The 20301-nt window shown below is 44.1% G+C and overlaps 1 pseudogene; it reads left to right on the top strand.

Moving 5' to 3' along the window:
* Positions 1-19486: 19486 nt before the first annotated feature.
* LOC132238934 (U6 spliceosomal RNA) lies at positions 19487-19580 on the top strand (annotated as a pseudogene).
* Positions 19581-20301: the final 721 nt, after the last annotated feature.

Below are 20301 nucleotides of genomic sequence, written 5' to 3'. Positions count from 1 at the left end.
TAATGGGAGTCTATAAAGAAGACAATCAATGCTTACCAATAATTATGCTCAAGAAAGATTTCTGAAAATTAAAAAATATTCACTTGAAGCTATGTATTGAAAGGACTCACTGTGTGCTGAGATTATCACTATAGAACAACCAAGACATTCTGATAAAATTATTAGACTTCAAAGAAAAAGGAAAATCAAAAGTTCTTTGGGCAACCAAGCAAATAGGGAAAAAATTCAATTTTCATTAAACTTTTTTACTGCATTGCTTTGTCCCAGAAGAACTGGAGTGATGTATTTAATATATGCAAGAAAAGAGTTGGAAATACAGCATTTTATATACAAGAGACTGGCCATCAAGGAAAAGGGGCATGATAAACTGTCATCAGCAGGAAAGGCTTGGGGACAACTATTCTCGGGAGCCCTTCCTAAGAGGCCAGGAAATGTCTTAGGGCTGGTGGGGAACATCAGTCACCTGTGTGCTTCTGGGACTAAGGCTAAGTGAGAGTCAGAAGGCAGCATAATGCGTAACACCTGTATGGTCTGCCAGCTAATATCCTACAATAACTCATTACACCACATGCTTGTTTTGTGCTGAACGTCTGTGTTTTACTCTAGTGAAGGGTAGGAAAGTGAACCCAAACAAATAGACAGTGACACCAGTTGGTCCCTGAATGATGACTTGTACTGATATTCACGTGTGTGTGAATCATTTCAGTGAGGCAGAGAGAGGCGCAGTGTGGTGGGAACCATTCCCAGACCAGTATGTCCCTTCTGCCTGAGCCCCTGCTTGGCGGGTGACTTTGGGCCTTTCCCAAAATCACTTTCTTCATATGTGAAGTGCACACAACAACACTTCAGAGGCTCAAATGAGAAAATGAGCATGCAAGTAAATGGTGAACACCCTCCAAACATTTGTTCTCACTGTTGCTACAAGATCCAGGAAGGTGAGCGCCTGCGGAAATTATTTTTCTGGAGTATTTCTCTGGCTGGTGCATTCCCTCTCTAGCCCTCTTATGACTACCTGGTATATGGGGCAGGTATAGCAGCACTGTTGGAAATGGCCAGGAACAGATATATAATACTAAGGCTCTGCCTTTTTGCAAATTTTGAGGGAGTAAAAGTCATGAAAACTGACATTTCCGGGTCTGTCACCACTCCTATCTATAAATCACCAAATACTTACCAACTTTTCTCTTCGATCCAGGCCTGAATCAAGTAGGTGAGTCCATCATTAGAATAAAAAATTCTTGGAGAACTTGTATTTAGCAAAGGCAGACACACACACACACACACACACACACACACATACCCCAAACCCAATAAACAAGGAAGATATATAGAATAGTTGAAGGTAAAAGATTTCCAGAAGGCAGAAAAAGTAGATTAGGGCTAAGGGGATTAGGAGTGCAAAGGTTGGTTGGAGGCGGCAACCTTGTCCTGAGTGGGCAGGTTGACATGGTTGCAAAGGTGCTATCTGAGCAAAGACATAGAAAAGGTGAAGGACAGAGCCAAGTGGCTGCCTTGGGGAAGAGCGTTCCAGGCGGAGGGAACAACCAGTGTGGGGCCTCACGGGGGGCGCTGCCTGGCTTGTCGGGGGACCGTGGGGAGGCTGCTGTGGCTGGAATAAAGTGACTGTGGGGGACAGAGAAGGAGGGGAGGCTGGGAAGGAGGGAGTCAGATCCGCAGGGCTTGTGAAGCTGGTGAAAAGACCTAAGACCTCACTTTCCTCGAAGGAAAATGGGAGCCATGCAAGGTGAGGTATAGAAGAGGGATGTGGTGGGATTGAGATTTTAAAGGGACCCTCCAGAGCTGTGATGAGAGCACTGTAGGGGCCAGGGTAGAAGCAGGGTGACAAGTTATGATGCTAACCCAAGAACTCAGCAAGGCATGAAGATGTTAGCAGCTAAGGTGGGAGGGCTTGTCTGGGCTCCCTCTTAAGCCCTGGATGCAGGTCAAGGCATCTGGGAGGCTGGTCTTGCCTCCCCAGTAAAAGTATGATCTTCCCTCCCACGGACTGTGGTCTTGGCAAGCCACCCCTATGCTCCTGTTTTGGGTTTCATCTCCAGGTTGATGTGCTCTGCAGATCCTCTTGTCAATTGAGCATTTGTGCCTGACACTGGCTCCACTGATTTTTGGAATTGTCCCCCAAGACCCCAAAGTGACAGAAGTTCCTTTGCTTTGAGCAGCTCTGCCCTTCCCACGGTGTCTGGCTTCTTTCTCTCTTTTCAAGCTTTCCTCTGTAGTCAGAAAGACAAGGTGGTGCTGGTGCTGTTTGGAGGCCTTCCACCTGGGTAGTTTGCTGATTGCAGACTTCTCGCACAGACACATGTGGGCACCATGCTCCATTCCCGTTGCACCTTGTCCTTGCCCTTGTTACAAGTCCTGACAAGACTATTAGCTAATTAGAGTACCTCAATTAGAGCCACATGCCGTGTTATTATACTGTGATCCTTCTGCAACCATAAACCGTTCCAAACATCTAATATCTGTAGATTGATGTCAGATTGGCATAGAAGACAGTATCTTGATTGGCCCTTGGCCTTCGGCCTTAGCATCTTCACTTGCCTGGTGTTCCTCACACTGTTCAACACTCACTCACTCTCCGGAGAATATGTCATCTTTTTTGTTTTTTTAGATGCACGTTAACATTTGGTGCTTATGTTTCACTTTTGTATTTTTATTGCCTGCCAACTCAGTAAAAATTTTAAAAATTCTACATTTGCCCAAGTTTGGGTAAAGATGAAGTGTGATCTCCCAGCTAATGACTCAAACTAGTGGGTGGCGAAGGTGTTCAGGATTAGGGTTTAGTTAAATGAAGAGCTTAAGTCTTTAAAAATTAGTTGTACTTATTTTATATTTATTTATTGATTGATTTATTGGTTGATTCTACTTATTTTAAATAAAGCGTTGGGATGCACCTGGTATAAACTTCCAAAGAGGTGAAAGCGAGGAGGGTGAGGGATTATCTCCTTTCCACCCTGTCCTGGGCCAGCTTCCTTTTCCCGAGGCAACGGCTGGTCAGCAGACTCCAGGACACCTTCTGGGGATGGACGGCGCCTGCACCAGCAGACGCACCATGTGTGGTTCCTGGTGGGTCAGCCCAAGGAGGGAGGAGCAGTGTTGCTGAGTGTTTATTTGATGTCAAATGAACACATGCTTTATAAAATAAAGAATAAAAACAAACAGGAAGACAGGCCAGTTCTGTGAGCAGCATGACCAAATTGCATTGATTTGGTCCAGAACACCATTTCTTTTTTCAACCTCATCTTAGTGATAGTTTATAAAACAGTGTAACAGGCAGAATGAAAACCTTGGAACCTTAGACATCCATTCTCCGCCCCCACCCCCCCCGCCCAAACGATTTGGGAGAAACAACAAGACAACCAAATAACTAAATGAGAAAATAAACAGGTATAATCTACTGAGTGCTCAGTGTGTGCCAGGTGCGCTACCTGCGATCATTACTACCTTAATTGCCGCACAGAGATTTTCTCAGTCCATCATTTCTTTTGGATTTGTCAGTTAACATTCCACCATAAGAGAGGTCTTCCTCCTCCTCTGCTAGTTAGTAAATTACTAACTAACTTATATAATGGTTTCCCATTTAACTCAGAGTTATAATCCATAACTATCATTTTTTTTTGATACTCAAATTGGCCCAGATTTGGCCAATGGGAGCCCCTTCAAAGTGGCTCTTGTGTCCTTTTGACATGACCTCATCACTCCTTGAGCACGTCCATATCTTGGGGCACAATAAGACAGTCACACTGATTTTCTATTTCCCCTGCCACAGGCCTCAAGTCAACCATCGCTAATTGGTCCCTTAATTATGGGAGAAGTATGTTAAAATCTCCCACTATGATGGTGAATATTTTCACTTCTTTTTGAAGGTCTGTCAGTTTTTGTCCTCTATATTTTTAAGATCTCTTAATAAATCTGTCTGCCTGGTAAATTGTACTTGCAGAATTAAACAGTAACCTAACTACCAGTAACACTTTTTGCCTGAAGGTTTAGTTTACCTGCTATCAATTACATACTATAGTGTATTTGTTGATTAATATTTTCCTGGTATCTCTTCTTCAACCTTTTATTTTCAAACTTTTACTTTATTTTGTAGCTATATAATTTAGCATCTCTCTTATGAAAAGAGGTAGCTGAATTTTTAAAAATTCAGCCTGCTCTAGAAATATAATTTGGTCTCTTCTTTAAAACTGACATATCCAATACCCCTTTAAAATTGTAGTAAATTATATCTTTGGATTTACTTCTGACATCTTAAGTTGTGCTTTCTCTTTATCCTGATTTTTCTGTTTTTACCCTCCTTTCATTGAAATTATCATTGAGTAGTTTTTCTTTTTTCATTTCTCCCCCTCTTCTAGTTTGTTAGTTATATGCCTTATTTCTCTCATGTTGTCTTTACTCTGGAAATTAATTTTAATAGAAATAGCTCCTCTGTCAAAATCTTAAACCCTATAAGGGCACTAGAATAGTTCAACTCTATAATTATTCTTTTCCCAAAAGACATATTATGCATATTAGTTCTGTCTTCTAAAAATATTCAGCCTCCCAAGAAATTATTATTATTTTATGTAGTCAGTTGTGTTTAGATTCATCCATGTATTTGCCAATATCTTTGCTTATGCTTTTAAAAATCTCACACAAACATGCAATTACTTTCCTTCTGTCTGATGTATGTTCACTACAGTTTCCTGCAGTGACCATCTGTTGGTAGTAAACTTCCTCAGTTTTTCATTATCTGAAAATGACCTTATTTTGTCCTCATTCTTGAAAGCTATTTTTTTCTCCCACAGGATATAAAGTTTTATTCAACAGTTATTTTCTCCCAGTTTATTGAAGATATCATTCTACTGCCTTCTAGCTTTTTTATTACGGTTGAGAAATCAGCCATCACCGCCATTTGTCATCCTTTTGAAGGTAATTGGCTTTTATTTCTTTGTCTTTGTTGTGCAGAAAATTGCACTATAATTTGTTAGGAGTGGATTTCTTCTTATCCATCTTGGCTTAGAATCAATTCAGCTATTATCTTTTCAGATAATGTAAGTATCTCTTCGCTTTTCTTCATAGCACTGTGATTACCTGCATGTTTAATCTTCTCACTACAACTCCATGCTTCCTAACTTCTCTTTTTTAATTCTTAGTGTCTCTACACTGGGGATTTCTTCTGACCTATCTTCTAGCTCACAAATTCTCTCTTCAGCTATGTCTAATTGAAATATGGTATTTTTATTTACACAAGCTCAATTCTGCTTTTTAAATCTTACTATTCATATGTATGGCTTTTTTGTGTCTAATTCATAGCTTTAAAATTCTTTAATTTCCTTGAATTTATTAAACTATTAATTTTATCCCCTATGTCAGATGATTCGGTGGCTGAAATCTTTGCAGGTTTGACTCAGTTTGTTGAGTGAGGTTTCTGCTTTCTCTGGGTCACGTCGCCCTGCTAGCTTTTGTGTTTTGTGATACGTGAGGCTGAGCTCTGTTCTGGGAACTTGACGTGCCCGTAGGAGTTCTTGGAGGCCTGGTTAAAGCCCTAACCCAGGACAGACTTGCGGGCGCTTTTGCATGTGTTTAGTGGGATTAGCAAAGTGCAGCCACTTTAACCCCATCACTTGTGATTAAATGATGAGCACTTCCATATTTTTTAGCACAATAAGATATTTCCGATATTAAAATTTCTCCAGCCACAGTCCTGGAGTCAGCTGTTTTTCAGTGAATTATAGGGAAAGTATGTTAAAATCTCACTATGATTTTGAGTATTTTATTATCTATGATGGTGAGTATTTTATTATTTAGTTAAAATCAACACCTTAGAAAAGGAAGGAAATTAGTCTTTCTCCATCGCCTGAATAAACATCAACAAAAAGTTAGAGTCTCTATCATTTTGATGGTTCCCCCGAATGACTACCCTGCCTGGGGGAGACAGACGTTTGCCCTAGGAGCTGAGGCAACAGTGTGGTGACACATTTTCATGGCTAGATACCACTTCAGCAGGAGGCTGACTCTTTGGGGACTTTAAATTTAGGGAAATTTTATCTTGTGGATCCTTCTGAAAGGAACATTAAGCAAGTTAATGACCAATGTCTTTGTAAAGTTTTACAGAAAATTGAGAACCGTTTTCCATGGAGATGGTCCTTGAGGAACCCCTGAGAAGATCCGAGGAAACTCAGACTCAAAGAGGGTCAGGGCACTTTAATTCAAATCAGCAAATGTTCTTGAAAAGATATGAGACACCAGGCTCCACGCCAGGGAGTGGACACAGCACTGAGGAAGACATAGGTTTGATTTAGGAAAAGACTTCAGATTTGTATTATGGTCTAAGGATTTACATAAAAGAAGCAAAACTAATCAGTGGCAACAAATCCTACTCACCAAGGAGAAAATTAGTTAGAGGAGAGTAGAAAATTCTGTCTTATGTTAATTTCTCTGTTCTTGTTGATTTTAACTTCATACTTTGTTCTTTACTTTTATAAAATTGAAGTTATTTTTGAAGTTTGGGATAGCATGGTGATTTTCATTGTTACTGTGTATTTACATGTTTCTCAAAGTAATATGTGTGCATAAGTGTGTGCATAGTTTAAAGGGTACTTACTGTGAGGCTTAACCACAATCCACTGTCCCTCTCTTCCTAGCCTGAACCCCAACTCACATCTACACTCAAGGATTCCTTTCAGGGTTCCTGGTGGTTTGGCTCAACCTGCCCTGTGCCCTCCTTTATCTCTGCCTTCAACTCTCACCTCCCTTCTCTTGGCTCCAGTGAGCCATCGTGAGCTAAAGAGGGAGGCTGGGCTCCAGTCCATGGGACAGAATAAAAGGTAAAAAGAGAGGTTCCTGGTTGTAGGAAAGCATGTGCATCTGGGTATCTGTCTTTAGAACAGGACAGAGGTCCGCTTGCCAGGGTGTCAGTCCCAGCAAATGAAGAGCCCGAATGACTGCAGAGCAGAGTATCTGCTCCTCCTAAAAGGAGCGTTGGTCAGGGCAGGGCTGAGTCTGGAGCAGGGGAACGGGGCAGGGAGGCTGTGCCACAATCTGCCAGCTCTGTCCCTGTAGCTGTGACTACGACAGGATGGCTCAGCTCAGAGCGAGCATGCCCGGAAAACAGAAAGCTGTTTTCAGAAAATGAGCCAGAGAAGAACAGATGCCCTTGTTTTGCTGTTGCCATCACTATGTCTTCTCCGCATAACGGGTTCCCGAAAGATGTTTGAAATGCTTTAGGCATCGTGTTTCATCAACATCTCCTGACAAGGCAGGTGGGTGGTAGGGAGGCGGTGAGACAGCTCGTCCTGTGGGGAAGCTTTATTGCAAGTGGAGAGTGAAATCCGGCCTGCAGAAGGGGTTTGTAACCGTTGTTCAGGTGGGATTGGCATGGACAGAAACCCCAAAATGAGGGGCACCACGAGTCATCCATTCATTCAGCAAGCACTTATTGGGGCAAACAACAATGAAGAAAGTCCAGAATTCTTTTGACGATAGCCATTTAAGGTTGAAAGAAAACATTCGGAAGGAAACAGAAAAGGTTATATCAGTAATTTTGGTACAGAAAAGAATCAAGGTAAAGGTACTATGAACATAAATTGTAACTGTGAAATATGAAAGGTACAAATCTGAAAAGTAGTCTTTGATTACTAAACGGAAAAGCAGAAAAAAATTAACTTTTTGAAGAGGTACTGTATCTAGGGGTTTAAGTATTCAAACAATATACAAGGTGATGGCTTGAAAAGTCTTGCTCCCCCCTCCGGACACACCCATTTCCCCCTTACCTTATTGAGATTCATGTCAATTTCCTGTTTATCTTTCCAGTGTTTCTTTATGAAAATTTAACCATATATATACTATTACTTTCTCCTTTTCTTACATTAGTGGTAGCAGACTTTCCACAATACACGTATTAGTTTTCTAGGTTGTATAACAAATTACCACAAATCTAGTGGTTTCAAACAATGTATATTTATGATCTCACAGTTTCTGTGGGTGAGGACTCTGGGTGTGGCTTAGCTGGGTTCTCTGCACAGTCCTAAATAGTGGCAACCAACATGTTAACTAGGCTGCATTCTCATCAGAAGCTCGACTGGGGAAGGATCTGTTTCCAAGCTCCCTGAATTTTTGGTTGACTTCATCTCCTTGCAGCTATGAAATCATAGCAGTTTGCTTCTTCAAATCCAGTAGCAGAGAGAATCTCTAACCAAAAGAAGAGCTTCTTTGAAGGGCGCTCACTTGATAGGGTCAGGACCTCCCAGGATAAGCTTCCCTTTGATAAACTCAGAACCAACTGACTTGCAATCCTAATTATCCTTTCATTTTTGCCATATTTTAGTGACTAAGAAGCAAGTCAGACTAACTGGGATGATCACCACTTCATAAGGTATATAAATGTCTAATCACTGTGTTGTACACCTGAAACTCATATAATATTGTACGTGTACTATAATAGAAAAGTAAATTTAAAAATTAAAAAAAAGCAAGTCAGACTCTATGCACTCAAGGGAAGTAGGTTAATAAGGTGTGGCTCACTGGAAGATCACCTCAAAGTGTGTTTGATGCACCAGGAGTTGGCAAGCTATAGCGCATAGGCCAAACCCAACTTGTTCCCTGTTTTTGTTAATAAAGTTTTATTAGCACCAGACACATTTGTTAGTTGATATATTGTCCATGCCTGTTTTCTTGCTAATGTGGCAGAGTTGAGTGGCTATGACAGAGAGCAGGTGTGGCTGCCTGCAAGCCTAAAATATTTACTATTTGGCCCTTAATAGAAGCACCATGATTCTTCCATTACCATTAAAAGTTGCCAACTTTTAAGCTTGCCAGAACCATGTCACATGGCCACACCCAGCTGCAAAAGAAGCTGGGACATCAATGGTAACATTTAAAGCATCTATGGAAAAGGTAGACAGAGAAGAAGCTAGCTGGAAATGGGGTCCAACCATCTAACACGTGGACAGTGCTGCCCGGGGGGCAGCACTGCATGCTACTTACGGTATGCAGTTTGCACAGTAAACCATAGGGCACGCCATTTTTATTGTGGTTTATGTAAAGTCTCTGCTGGGGGTTGTTTAATCAGTTAACTGTCTCTGAATATCAAACTATTCCACTTAGTAGCTTAAAGCAGCAACTGATTATCACTCACTAGTCTCTGGGTCAGCTGGGTGGTTCTGGCCCTGCCTGGGTTCCCTTGGCCACCTGTGGTTGACTGCAGGCAGCAAGGGGCTCTCCTTCTAGGCTGGCCTTAGCTTCACACAGATGTGTAATTGGAAAAGAGAGGAGAATTTTAATATTATTTTCAGGTCATTGTGGTTATTTTTAAATATTATACCACCAATCTATGTTTTGTGTCTATAGATTTGCCAGGTGGTTTTAATAAACAGAGCAGACACTTGATACAGTTTTACCAACCTCCCAAATGTATGTGACAGAACTTTTATTAATGAGCACAAACTCTGAACTAGACCTCTAGTGGTAAAGACTGGGTTCAATGTGGAATCTGAAATCATATCAGTGAACTTTTTATATTTGGTGACATTAATATTCATTATTCTGTCTTGCACAATGAATGAATCTTTTATTCATGTGTGAATGTGGAACATTATTCATTGATCATTTGGAAAATATTAGTCATTAACTTATGCAAATCTTCCAAATGTTGACACATTTTATTACACAATATTTATTAATATCATTATCAATCTTACCAGAAAAGTCTTTAAGCATTGGGTAGCTACCAAGCTTATGGTGATAGAGTTAAGTTTTTGAAAATTCTGATTTTCACTTCAACAATAATTTTATCATTGGCAATACTAGTATATACTGTCAGCATTTTTCCTTGAAAAGATAAGTTCCCTTCGTATATTTTTGAGAAACTATCTGCCAATTTAACTCCGAATAACCATAGTTTGTCAGTTGTTCTTTCAAACAATAATTTTCTGTGAAAAAAGAGGCTAGTCCAGCTTGCAACCCCCGCCCCCCCAAATCACACAATTATTTTCCTCAAGAAAACCATTGTAGAGGCTGATCTCAGAGATATTGTACTTGGGTTCCAGACCTCCGCAATGAAGTAAATATCACAATAAGGCAAGTCACCCAATGTTTTGGTTTCTCACTGCACGCAAATGTCATGTTTACACTATACTGTAGCCTATGAAGGGTGCAATAGCATTATGTCTAGAAACAGTGTACGTTCCCTAATTTAAAAGCACTTTATTGCTTAAAATGCTAACCATCCTCTAAGCCTGTTGGAAAAATTCTGCTGATAGACTTGCTTCATGCAGGGTCACCTCAAATTTTCCATCTGTAAAAAATGCAATATCATTGAAGCATACTAAACCGAGGTTTGCCGGTATTTTTTCAGGAGTGTTTTATGTGTACTTTCCATATTTTAGTCAGAATATTAAAACGCTATCTAATCAAGAGCTGAAGTATAATAAAGTTAATCATTTTTACTGCTTTGTCACGGACTGTCGTAGGTGAAACTAGTTTTGTTTGTGTCTTGTCTGCGCGTGCGTGCCTCCTGGTGATGGAAACAATGACTGTGTATTGATGCCCTTGGTTTGATTTGTGTAAGGTACTCACCACCACTTTGCATCAGCAAGGCAGATGTCAGCATAGCAACAAAGGCAAATAACATCTTAGTATTACTTGAAAAGAGTTGTGACCTCTTGAACCTCCTGAGAGGTTTCTGGAACCCCCAAGGAGCCATGGAGCTCACTTTGAGAAATACCATAGTAGGATGAGGTTCTTCAGGTCTCCCAGTTCAGGGCTCTTGAACAGGATAGCTCTTCCTTGTCAGGCCAGGATTGCATTTTTTTCAGTCTCCCCAGGATAGTGATGGTGCAAAAGCTCTGTGTGGCTCCTCGGCTCCTTGGCTGCTACGTTTCCCTGCTCTCTTCATCCATGCCTTTTACAGATGGCCAATGTCTCCGCCGGGAAAGTGGCTGAGATTATTGGACTCCGCCTTTTGTGTTTACTTTTCTCTGGGTTCTTGAGCACTTCAGTCCTGGCTGAGCTGAGCTGGTGATATCTGAGCTACAACTTTTGATTCTTTGAACTCATGAAATGACAGGAAACTTTATTCAGTTCCCTTTCTCTCTCTCTCTCTCTCTCTCTCTCTCTCTCTCTCTCTCTCTCTCTCTCAGCCTTTCCATTCCTCTTCTTGGGAACCAATGAATGCATTGAAAGCAAGTAGCATACAATGCCAGGCTCCTTTCCATGAGTTCCCTGCTCTGTGGGATCTTGGCTCTTAGAGTCCTGGCTATCTGGGTAGGTCTTAAAGCCTCCAAATAGATATTCTTTTCCATTGCTGTTTTACTTCTCAGGAGGTGGATGGATGTTCTATAAGCTTTTCTATCCAGGCTGGAAGGCACCCCTCTTTGTGTCCCTTGCCCCACAGCATTAATCACCTTGTCATATCATGTCCTTTACTTGCCGGCATCATTGACTTTGCACTTGGGGAGAACACACGGTCTTTGGTGTAGAGATTGTACTATTTGTTTTCATGTTCTTATGACTCTACACAGACTCAATAAACATCTCATGAATGAATGAACATTTGAATAAATGGACATGGTAGCTCATAGGGCTTGACGATATCAGACCTATTTTAGGAATGGGTTCATTTTGTTGGAGGGAGAGGAAAGGAGTGAACTAATATTTATTGAATGATGATTATATATTAGAAGATTTTCAAGACACACTCACATACTGAGCTGGAACTTAATCCGATAAACTGAAAGGCTAGAGGCCATCTAAGGCTGGGGAGGGAGATGGGCCTGGTAGCTTGTGTGATGGGACAAAAATCCCTCGATAAAGCTCTCAGTCATAGCTTTCCAGCCCGCTGCCCACTCAGCTCATTTAGGACAATGGTGATTTATTTTTCTAGCTGCTAACTGTGGGCAGATGATAAAGAAAAAGAGGGCTGATATGTGTCGGTGTATCCTAATAAAGCATGCAGGCCTGTCACTGGAATCTCATTAGAACTATTGTAGAAGGTGCCGTAACAAAGAACCACCAACTAGATAGCTTGAACAGCTAAGTTATTGTCTCAGTTCTGGAAGCTGGAAGTCCCAGATCGCGGCATCGGCAAGGTTGGTTCTCTCTGAGGCTGTGGGGGAGACTTTGCTCCTCTCACCGAGCTTCAGGAGGCTGCTGGAAACACCGGGCAGTCCTGGCATGTGGAAGCCTTCACCTTGCCTTCACCTTCACATGGTGCTCTTCCTGTGTGCGCGTCTATCTCCAAGTTCTCCTTCTTATAAGGACACCAGTGCTATTGGAGAAGGGCCCACCTGACTCCAGAGTGACATCCTCTCAACCAATCACATTGGCAAGAACCCTTTTCCTAATAAGGTCACATTCTGAGGTCCTGGGTTGGAATTTCAACATATGAATTGGGGGGAGGGGGACACAATTCAACCCATAACAGCTACCTAACATTCCCTTACATACTAACCCTATATCCTTATCCTCACCGTGTGTGTGCGTGTGCTCGTGTGCGTGTGTGTGTGCGTGTGCTCGTGTGCGTGTGCGCGTGCGCGTGTGCGTGTGCGTGTGCGTGTGCGTGTGTGTGTGTGTGTGTGTGTGTGTGTGTGGTTTCATTCATTCCTTGTTATGTACAACTGGGGACACTAGGAATCTAGAAAGATAATTTCCAACAGGATCACTGCCCTCAACAAGCTTACATTTTATCAGATATGCAATAAGCTGCTCTGCAGATGAAAGATGATTTCATCTAGAAATCACTGTGGCCTAAAAGGAAATCGGATAATTGAGTGAAGTAGAGTGTGGCTGGAGGTGGGTGGCATTGTACTAATTAGTAGGGCTTTGTCTGGGAAGGCCCCTCTGAGGAGGTGAGGAGGTGAGGGTTGGAGGGAAGAGAGCTCCGGCAGAGGGCACTGGCCAGGCAAAGGCCCTGGGGCAGGACGAGCTCCGCCTCTGCAGGAAACAGCAGTGTGCATGGTTGGAGTGTGAGAAGTGGCGAGAGAGGCAGGAGATCAGCTGCAGGGCAGACCATGGTCGGGTGCTGTAGGCTCTTAGGGACCATGGCAAACGGCATGTTATCTTCACTGGAGTGGCAGCCCTTGGAGGGAGTAAGCAAGCACTGCAGTTTGCCTTGGGAAATCTTTTCTGAAGGTGTCCTTGCACGTAACCAAGACAGGCGACAGTAGGCAGGCGACTGGAGGGCTTCTTTAAGTCACAGTTTTAGGGGCAGTCTTCGACTAAAATAGAAGTGACTAATCCTCCTGCTGTTAACAGAAGGCAGAGCCTGCCTTCCTCCTCTCCCGGGATGGGAGGGGACCTGGGTACTGTACTCGAAGTCCCGCATGCTTTCCATATACGGAGAAGCAAGGCTGTAGGATCTACAGTCGTCTCCCATCTGAAGCTTTCCGTGTGGAGGACAATACATTTCCCACCCCAGACTTCCCTCCTGTCACCACCCTTCATTGGCTTCCCCCAGAAAAGCGGGTTGCACGTAGAAAACGAGGTAGCATCCAAGGAAAGGCGGCTCAGAGTCACCCGACGGCTGGGGCAGCCTCACTCTGTCACCTTGTGACACGGTGACATTGGAAAACACACCTCTTCCCCGAATCACCCTCCAGCTCGCTCAGCCCTCGTAGGGGATGAGTGAGACTTTCCCGTGTGGCTTCCGAACCGGGTGTATGTGTGTGTGTGGGGGGGGCTGTGCCTTGTGCCTCCTTAGAGAAAAGGAGGCTGGTCTTTGATGTCATTCTCATAAGGGTGTGGCCTGGACATCCCAAAGCAAGGACTCTCCTAGCACAAGGGAACCACGCACATCGCGGCGTCCAACGCCCTGAGCTCTGCCGAGAGGCTTGTGTAAGAAGGGAAGCCAGCTCCGTGGGCTCTGCCTCCCGTTTTTCTAACATCATTAGACACACTCGCCCCAGGTCTGAGGTGTGAAGGCCTTTGACCCTCGATCTGAGAGGATCCACTCCCAACTGAAATAGAACACAGGCCACTTAATAAATTTTAAAATTTCTAATGGCCACATTTAAAAAGGTTTAAAAAGCAGGCAAAATTAATTTCAGTACTATGTATTTTATGTCATCTAATAGATCCAAAAGATTCTCTTTCATTATGTGGTCCATAGAAACCTTTATTAATGAGATCTTTTCCATTTATCTTCTACTATGTCTTCAGCATCCAGTGTGTGTTTCACACTCACAGCGTCTCCCCAGGGTCGGCAGCCACGTGGGCTGGTAGCTGCCAGGTGGACCCAGTCGTCTCGGCTCCTGAGCCCTTTGTGTCTGAGCTCCCGGAGGAAAGTAGAATAGGAATCCGCGAGCTTAATGTAGGGATGTCTGTCTCCTCAGAAGACCACTCCCTCCGTTAGGGGTCTCTCTTCCTCCCAATCCAGTGTGACTTTCCATGTGACTTCCGCACAGGGCGGGAGGCTGTGCCTTGTGCCTCCCTGGAGAAAAGGAGGCTGGTCTTTGATGTCATTCTCATAAGGGTGCAGCCTGGACATCCCAAAGCAAGGACTCCAGGCAAGAGGTGCTGGTGGGGCCGCCGCGTAGAGTGCCCACGCCTCTGGCCTTGGTGACAGGTCTAGTGATGGCCCATGACCTCAGTTGCTCAGTCAGAGTCCTTTCCCGTGATTTTAAAAACTGACACTGGGGAGAAATCTGTCTTGTGTGGTCAGGAGGTGGGGAGGCTGCAAGGCTTATGCCGGACAGAACACTCAGAGGTGGGCGAGAGGCTTCCAGGGCCGGCTGACCAGAGGGAATGAGGGCAACTCAGAGAGAGACACAGTGTGTGTGTGTGTGTGTGTGTGTGTGTGTGTGTGTGTGTGTGTGTGAGAGAGAGAGAGAGGGAGAGAGAGAGAGAGAGAGAGAAAGAGAGAGAATCTGAGGCAGTGGAGCTATTGCTGGCTTCCCTCTCCTAGGAGTTTGTGAGCTGTTCATTTTCCCTTTCCACTTAAATTAGAGTTGGTTTTTGTCCCTTGCAAGACCTTGGCTTGTATACACTTATTTTTACAAAGTTGAGGCCGGTTGTGCATCAGTTTCTTGGGGCTCCACATTTTGAGGAGCACAGCGTTCTTCCCCCCAAAGCCCTGCCTTCCTCCAAAGCTGGAGGCTGGGAGAAATAACGATCATTGTTACCGTAGATGGAAAAATGCAGCGTCAGGGCTGTCTTACAGTCAGGCCAGGTCTGCGCTCAGAGGGAACGCTGGCCAACTTGGAAATGGCAGAGTGGATGCTGGGACTCAATGTTTCCTGCCCCCACGCTCTGTTTGCAGGGAAATGGCGCTTTTCCTCCCTCCCGTTCCAGCACGCTCCCGAGCAGTGATTTCTTTTAGCTGAAGGCAAAGTGTTTTGTGAAGTGTTTACTTGCTTAATTAATAAAACCCTCTCTAAACTCAGCGGTTTTGTGCTTGAGATAAGTTTAGCTTCTAACTTTTATTAAGTTAGAAATGAACATGTCACTCTACATATAATCGTTGGGCAATAAGAACAAATTACTTATTCATGTTCTTCCTTTTGGACTTTTTCAATGCGATCCTGTTTAACTCAATCGGTAACTTCGAAGTCAGAACTCTTTATATGCCATCCAGCAGTGCTTGGCTGCAGAAACCCGCCTTCCCTGTGCTCCTGTATCCAGGGACCCACACAATTGTAATCGGTGCTGTTCTAAGTACTGCTCTCAGCTTCCTCTCCGGGACATCCAGTCCTATGTAGCCATTCAGTAAGAACTGAATGCTGCCTTGGAACATTTGACAACCTGGTTCCACGCTGGACGTGCAGCTTCGACACTGAAGCAGAGACTCCGCCATCATTGTGTGGGCAGCAGAGAGGAGAACACAGACGCCAGAGCCAATGAATGGAGGATCCTGGGAGTTATAACACGGGAGATTCAAGTGGCAGCCTTGGTTGCTCCCTTTAAGAAACATGGGCTGTCTTCCGTCTGCAAGGACACCTTAAAGCCTTCGTCGAGGGCATCCACACACCTCATGAGAATGGTTCCTGGGCACGTCACATGTATTGTTACGATTGTGTGTGGAATTTTTTTCTCCCGTTACTTTTTCTGCCAGGTTATAATTGGTGTAAAATAAAGCTATTGATTTTTTTATATAGATTTATTTTTGTAAGCTGGGCGCCTTATTAAACTCTTTCATTGTGTTTTAAAATGTGGTATTAGCTTTTCCACCGCAAGCAATTTTCACTGACCTCCGATGATGGTCTCTCTCCAGAGCGGCCTTGTCTCTCCAGTCATGCCGAGAGTAAAATTAAAAACAAGCAAACCACTTTAGAGAGAACTCTTTGTTCCTTGCAGCAAGTCCACGTTTCAGGGAACCTTTGTTCTAATGCATCAGAATCATGCCCTTCTCTTGAACTCCATCTTTTTGTGCCTCTGGTGATGCCCCCTTGTTCTGCAGACCCAGGGAGGCCCGCGCTTGCCCACAGCAGAGCTCTGAGGCCGAGTCCTGTGGTGGTTACGTGTGCACGTGTTCAAATCTTCAGTCTCAGGCTACATAGATGTTGGAGAGGGCGGGTTTTGGTGAATGAATGTTGAGGTTCCCACCTGTAGGAGCACCATTCCTGACCATTTTATTTAAGTGCGCTCTTTAGCCTAAGCGCTCCCTCTCTTCCCTGATTCCCTGCCGGGCCTGATGACCATTCCAAACTGGATGACTTGTCAACACCCTTGGGAAGAAGGCTCTAGTGGAAGCCAAGCAAACCCACTTGTGATGAACACAATAAACAAAGTAATTAATTCTACTAGAAGACAATTTCTTTTGTTTGTTTGTTAATCCTCACCTGAGGTTGTTTTTCCATTGATTTTTAGGGAAAGTGGAAGAGAGGGGGAGAGACAGAGAGAAACATCGCTGTGTGAGAGACACATCAATTAGTTGCCTCCCACATGTGCCCTGACCAGGGCTGAAGATCGAGATTGCAACCGAGATACTAGAATTGAGCCTGAGACCCTTCAGTCTGTGGGCCGACACTCTGTCCACTGAGCCAAACCAGCTCACACTAGAAGTCTGAATTTCTTGAGAAGTTTTGTTAGGGGGAAAAAAGAGGCCCAAAGAAGTAACAGCTAGTTCTCATTTTGGGCCACTTCTTTGAAAATATATATTTTTATTGATTTTTAGGGAGAAAGCGGGGGGGAGAGAGAGAGAGAAAGAAAGATGAATATCAATGAGAGAGGAGCATCCATGGGTACTTGCATGGGCCCCAGAGGGGACAAGGCCCACAACCTGGGCATGTGCCCTGACCGGGAATCCAACCGGTGACCTCTTGTTGCGTGGGTCAATGCTCAACCACTGAGCCACATTGGCTGGGCAGGGCCACTTTTTTCTTGAGATCTTGTTTATCTGAAGTCAGAGCCCACAAAATGGGGATTTGAGTGAATCCTCAACATTTTCTTATTATAAATGGGGTCCATGGGAAGAGTGAGAGTGAGAATGGGCTGGTTGCTGGTGTGTCCAGACATCCACCTTGCAAAGACTTACATGGATTGTAGGCAAGCACAGGTGTTTGTCTGAAGGTGGATTCACTCAGCAGATGAACGCTCTGTGGGCCAAGGTTGGTTTGGGGACATACACATAAATACGACAGCCCCAGCTCCTCCCCAATGGGGTTTGTACTCTAGTGAGGACAGACAATGCACAAAGGAATGTTTAATTATCACATGCATTTATTGCACTTATTAAGGTTCCAAAGGGGAGGACAAGAAGGAAGGTGACAGCGATGGTGGAAATGACACTCAATTGCCAGGAATAGCGTCACCTACAATTTTTCTAGGGCCAAGAGAATATGACCACATGGATGAGATGTGGGGACAGGGCCACCTCCCCTGGTACACCACTGTCTGGTTCCCAGGTCCCTGTGTGCTGAGACCACAGAGAGAGGTGGGGAGAGGTCTGGTCAGCCCCCTGGGAATCACCTACCCCCCATCTCTTGCTATTCCAGGGGACCTAGGGTTGTGGGTATTTGATGATTGTCTCACTGCTACTGGGTTCCCAGTGGCTCTGCATTTTCCTCTTACTATCTCACCCGAACACACTGCCCCAATTTTTCACACTGAAATCTAATCATGGCCAAAACAATTTGAGATCAAGCAGAAAACCTTTTTTTTTTCCTCAGTAGAAACTGAATTCTTCATGGCCTGTGCTTCCATAAAGAAGCTCCATTTTCTTGAATATAAATAAATGTTTGTGATTATATGTATGAAGCCTGCGCTTATAGCTTATAGGAAACAGTGTACATGATGTGTTAGAAGGCAAAGAGCATCATCCCTGTTTCCAGGAATTCACAGCTTTTATCTCATGGGAGTTGGACACACCCAACACCCTGTTCTCCAGCTCCCTTGGATCCCTAAGGACCCTGCGTGAGTGACAGTTCCTCCCGAGGCCATCCCTCCCTTGCCCACCCCAGGACAAGTCAGGGCTGCCTGCACCCTGGGACACCCCCCTGCCCCTTCTCATCCGGTACTTACTTCTGCTTGTAATGAAACTAGTACTTATGGGTTTGTTTGTTAAGGCTTGTTGCCTCTCAAGTCTGCAAGGTCCACAGGGCCAGGGTCCTGCTGGTTTTGTGACCTACCACCTATCCCTCATGGAGCATCTCAGTCAATACTTGTTAGTGAATGAATGAGTGAATGAATGAATGAATGAACAAATGAATGGTCACACTGCTGACACCATATCAACCCCATTGCTACGTGCCTTTAAAAGCCTCCAGTTTCCCTTAAGGCTCTGACCCAGCCGTGGGCAAACTACGGCCCGCGGGCCGGATCCGGCCCGTTCGGCTGTTCTATCCGGCCCGCGGAGCCGAAAGAGCGAAGGGTTCTCTTGCTCTCCCCTCCGCTCCTTCACCAGCAGCAGTGTTAACATGGCAACATCGGGAAACAAGGCTGCAGCTCCTTCTTCTGAGTCCAGTTTAAGAACCCATTGTGGCCCTCAAGTCAAAAAGTTTGCCCACCCCTGCAGTCTGACCTGAGTCTGGAATCTAAGCTTCATACCTATTGTTCCAGCCTCATATCACAGATCCCTGCTTTCCCACCCCAGCCCCACAGAATTTCCAGTGTCACTCAGCCTACCCACAATTTTCTGGAAGAAACATCATCAATTGGCTGCCTCCTGCACTCACCCTACTGGGGATAGGGCCCACAACCCGGGCATGTGCCCTGATCGGGAATTGAACCAGTGACCTCTTGGTTCATGGGTTGACGCTCAACCACTGAGCCACATGCGCCACACAAAACCTTTGTCATTTTTAAGGTCAGCTCTCATTCCACCTTCTGGGGTGACATCTTTCCCGCTTTAGAAGTCCCTCCATCTTGCTTTCAATGAATCTGTGCTTCTGCCTCACAGTATACCAGGGGCCTTCATGTCTCCCTTTCCTATTGAACTGAAAGGAGAATCATCTCTTAGTTGTTTTTATAATCTTTGAAGTTTGTAGTTCATAAGTGTTGCTAAAGATGTGCTTGTTGAGTTCCTGAAAACACTGTTTAATTAAAATATGGTGCTCTGGTGGTCGCTTCGACGGCACATATACTAAAATGGGAACAATGCAGAGAAGATTAGCAAGGGTGACACAGAAATTCGTGAGTGTTCTATATTTTTTCGAGGATGTGGAGAAAAGGGAACCCTCATCACTGCTGGTGGGAATGCAGACTGGAGCAGCCACTGTGGAAAACAGTTTGGAGTTCCCTCAAAAAATTAAAAATGGAACTCCCATTTGATCCAGTGATTCCACTTCTAGGAATATATCCCAAGAATTCAGAAGCACTCATGAGAAAGAATATATGCGCCCCTGTGTTCATAGCAGCACAATGTACAATAGTTAAGATTTGGAAACAGCCTAAGTGCCCATCAGCAGATGAGTGGATTAAAAAATTGTGGTACAGCTATACAATGGAATACTATGCAGCTGTAACAAAGAAAGAACTCCTATCATTTGCAACAGCATGGATGGACCTGGAGAGCATTATGCTAAGCGAAATAAGCCAGTTGGAGAAAGATAAATATCACATGCTCTCACTCATAAGTGACATCTAATGAACAACATAAACTGATGAACAAAAATAGACGCAGAGACATAGAAACATCAAACAGACTGTCAAACCTCAGAGGGAAGGTCGGGGTGAGGGGGAAGAAATCAACCAATGAACTCATATGTGTATATGCATAACCCATAGATGCAGACAATGGGGTGGTGAAGGCCTAAGGAGAGGGAGAGGTCAATGGGAGCGGGGAAGAACATATGTGACACTTTCAACAATAAAGATTTAAAATAAAAATGAAACATGGTGCTCTGCAGTTACAGATTCTGTCTCGTAGGTCTT

The sequence above is a fragment of the Myotis daubentonii genome, chromosome 7, assembly GCF_963259705.1.
Source record: "Myotis daubentonii chromosome 7, mMyoDau2.1, whole genome shotgun sequence".
NCBI classification, from domain to species: Eukaryota; Metazoa; Chordata; class Mammalia; order Chiroptera; family Vespertilionidae; genus Myotis; species Myotis daubentonii.
This window is presented reverse-complemented; position numbering and strand designations above follow the sequence as displayed.